Source organism: Pecten maximus, chromosome 5 (assembly GCF_902652985.1).
Source record: "Pecten maximus chromosome 5, xPecMax1.1, whole genome shotgun sequence".
Classification (NCBI taxonomy): domain Eukaryota; kingdom Metazoa; phylum Mollusca; class Bivalvia; order Pectinida; family Pectinidae; genus Pecten; species Pecten maximus.
This window is the reverse complement of record NC_047019.1, coordinates 27,042,121-27,045,079: the sequence shown is the minus strand read 5'-3', so window position 1 is coordinate 27,045,079 and position 2,959 is coordinate 27,042,121. Positions and strand designations below refer to the sequence as shown.

Below are 2,959 nucleotides of genomic sequence, written 5' to 3'. Positions count from 1 at the left end.
CCCGGGGATTTCAATACAACCAAGCTTGAGACGACTATATTATATTTTTTGCTAGTACAACAAATAACTAACAAGGATTTTTAGATTATATACATGATTTTTTTTTGTATATATATTAATGTTTACACATTTATTATGAAAGGAAATGTTGTATACCTCGACAGATAACATATCTCGAATAATCTTAATTAATGTAAAACATAAACTTCTTAATTTCTCTTCATTCCTTTCTGCCTTGTGTCAATGCCATCAATTTGGACCACAATGCATGCGGTGTTCCTCATTCCAGAATGTACTGCATGCAGACTCAGTCTCTGTTGGAAGAAAGAAAGACTTTTAGAATATTCTTTTATTTCAAAATTAGAATAATTGTCAAGTTTTTGAAGATAATGTATGTATTTAACTTATGTACTTTTCATGATCACTTTGCTATCATTTTCATTATGTTTGCTTTGGAAGCCTTTTTATCAAGAAAATTTAAGCCAGCCGCACACAAAGCTACAAAATAAAACTTGCCAGGATGACTTAATTATTAATTAAATCAAGCTACTCCCGAATTCTCCATCAGTTCATATCAATGTGAAACTGCAATATACTATACATAAAACAATGTTACTTACTTATAATTCATCTTAATTCACCTATTTCATTTAATCGTTTCAATTTGATGCAATAATCTGCAAACATCCATCCTCAAAAGAATGTGGAGGTAAAGATCTTTCCCGAAAGGTTTCATTATCCAAAACACAAATTTTCCTCACCATTGTTTGTGAATACGTATGTACGTCATAATCATAACAAGGGTTGTGTGAGTGGGGAAAAAATGCAATTAAAGTCGGGCCGAAGATCGTTAATAATAAATAAATAAAATTGAAAACTTACGATTGTAACACATGGATCGGTACTGCGTTTCCTTCGGCCGTGTAATCTGTGATAAATTAATCATCAAAACCCTGAAAAATAAATAATTAGGTATTATTGATATGAATAGATCTATATCAAATTCATCGTCGTATAATGTGAAACGATGTCAGAACGTGAAGAAGATTATATAATTAAAACTTACCCTGTCTCGTAACGATGTTTGTCGGTAAAAATATGCATCGGTCGTCAAAAACAACGAGAAAGCTGATATTCATTCGTCGGTAACTTGAAGTAAGTCGATCTTCTTCAGTAAGACGGGAAACAAACTTCGTTTTTAGGCTATCGTCGTGTTTGTTTATACTTTTCTTCTGGAAATAAACATCCGGTGAATTCAAACATGGCTTTCAGACTTCCCGCTAAACTCGTGTGTGTTGCATCATGGGATAAATATTTTACTGCCAGAGATTAACACGATTCATTTTTACTTGTGCGTGTTTTTTATTCTAAATCATAAACTTCTATTGTGTCATACTTTTAAGATAAATATTACAGTATTTAATACTTGCATCGTGCACATTTAGATCGCACGAGCTCGAGGAGCACTCTCGTCACATCTCGGGAGCAAGGTAAACAAACGAGGTCATAGGTGAACCGAACGATAAACATGTAATCTGACCAGAGGTTTTGCCCTCGTCTGTCATACGCCTATTGTTGAATATGGATGTATTTTCAGACGAGGAACCGACCAATGCACGTTTTCTTTTTATGTTCACGATTTCAAATAATTCAGATTAAAGTACGGGAATATCGTCTGTTGTTAGTAAACTCATGTCGAGGTCGAGATCATCACAGCGCTTAACTTCAATATACGTTTAACAAGGAAGCGTCCGAGTGACAACATAAGTTCGACACATGTTTATTAGAGTTTATAGCGATGAATGTTGTGACAAACACGACGTGATTTCGTATGCTATTATCAGATGTAATCTTAACACCGCATATATCCAGAAAGTATGCGATACAAAGACAAAGAGCAGGTGATTTTAATCTTATTTGATTGAATTAAAAGCGTTATTCCAAGCACATGTGTAACTGTTGGTAGAGTGACCCCGATTTTGTTTTGGCGAACATATTACATGTATGGCTACCTGGTAGTAAGCTGGTGCATGGTAAATGGCAACGTCTTGGTTTATGTCAGTGTTTGGATAAAGTGACTGATTCTATCTCCGATAAAAAGTGTATAATCGAAGCAAAAGTCAATATACTAGTTCTTCAAAAAACGATCTAAACTCTGAAAATTTGAATGCAATTTTTATAGGGATGAGTTTTAAGTCGTCACAAAAATGTACTAACTTGCAACATTCATCAATGTTTAAGTTAATTCCTTCTGAGATAGAACTACAAGTGAAAGCTGACAAAATATCACATTTAAAAGCTGTGAACCGTTATACTAACAAAGAACATACTTATAAACGAAATACTTAATTAAAATAATTGTTATTGAATTTTAAATAAATATGTGTGGTACTGATCAAGTATAAAAAGGAAATTCTGCAACACAAACATGTTTTTAAAAATTATTTTGTTATCACCATTGATACCTGGAAATTTTCTATATTTTATTTAAAATTAAAAAAAAGATACTAAAATATCTAATACCAACTTTTGTTAATTTTCTGTATCTTATTTTATTAATTAATAATTGTTTAGGTTAATCTTGGTACCTGGGAAATTTGGTCCTAGATTTTGGATCCTCGTTTGGACCTACATTTCACCCACAGAAATTTTGTGATGTCCAAACGAAGGAATGCCCTTTTAAGCTAATGCAGAATGGCCAAGCATATACACATTTCAACTTAAACAATTCATGTTAATACATGAAAGAATGGTGCAGTTCATTAAATTAACTAAGTTAATACAGCATAATTGCAGCATGGTACAGTTTGTATCTAAAATGGCAAAGTTAATACAGCATGGTTGCAGCATGGTACAGATCCTATCTAAAATGCCAAAGTTATTGCAGCATGATGCATTTCATATGATAAATTTACTAAGTCCACACAGCATGATTGCAGCATGATATAATTCGATATCC

General features: G+C 32.8%; 1 long non-coding RNA gene across 1 annotated transcript; it reads right to left on the bottom strand.

The window, feature by feature from the left end:
- Positions 1 to 221: 221 nt before the first annotated feature.
- LOC117328559 lies at positions 222 to 1,260 on the bottom strand. The gene is made up of 3 exons (XR_004532982.1): positions 1,067 to 1,260; positions 883 to 953; positions 222 to 314 (listed from the first exon to the last, which is right to left on the bottom strand). It is a non-coding gene; the product is annotated as an uncharacterized LOC117328559 (long non-coding RNA).
- Positions 1,261 to 2,959: the final 1,699 nt, after the last annotated feature.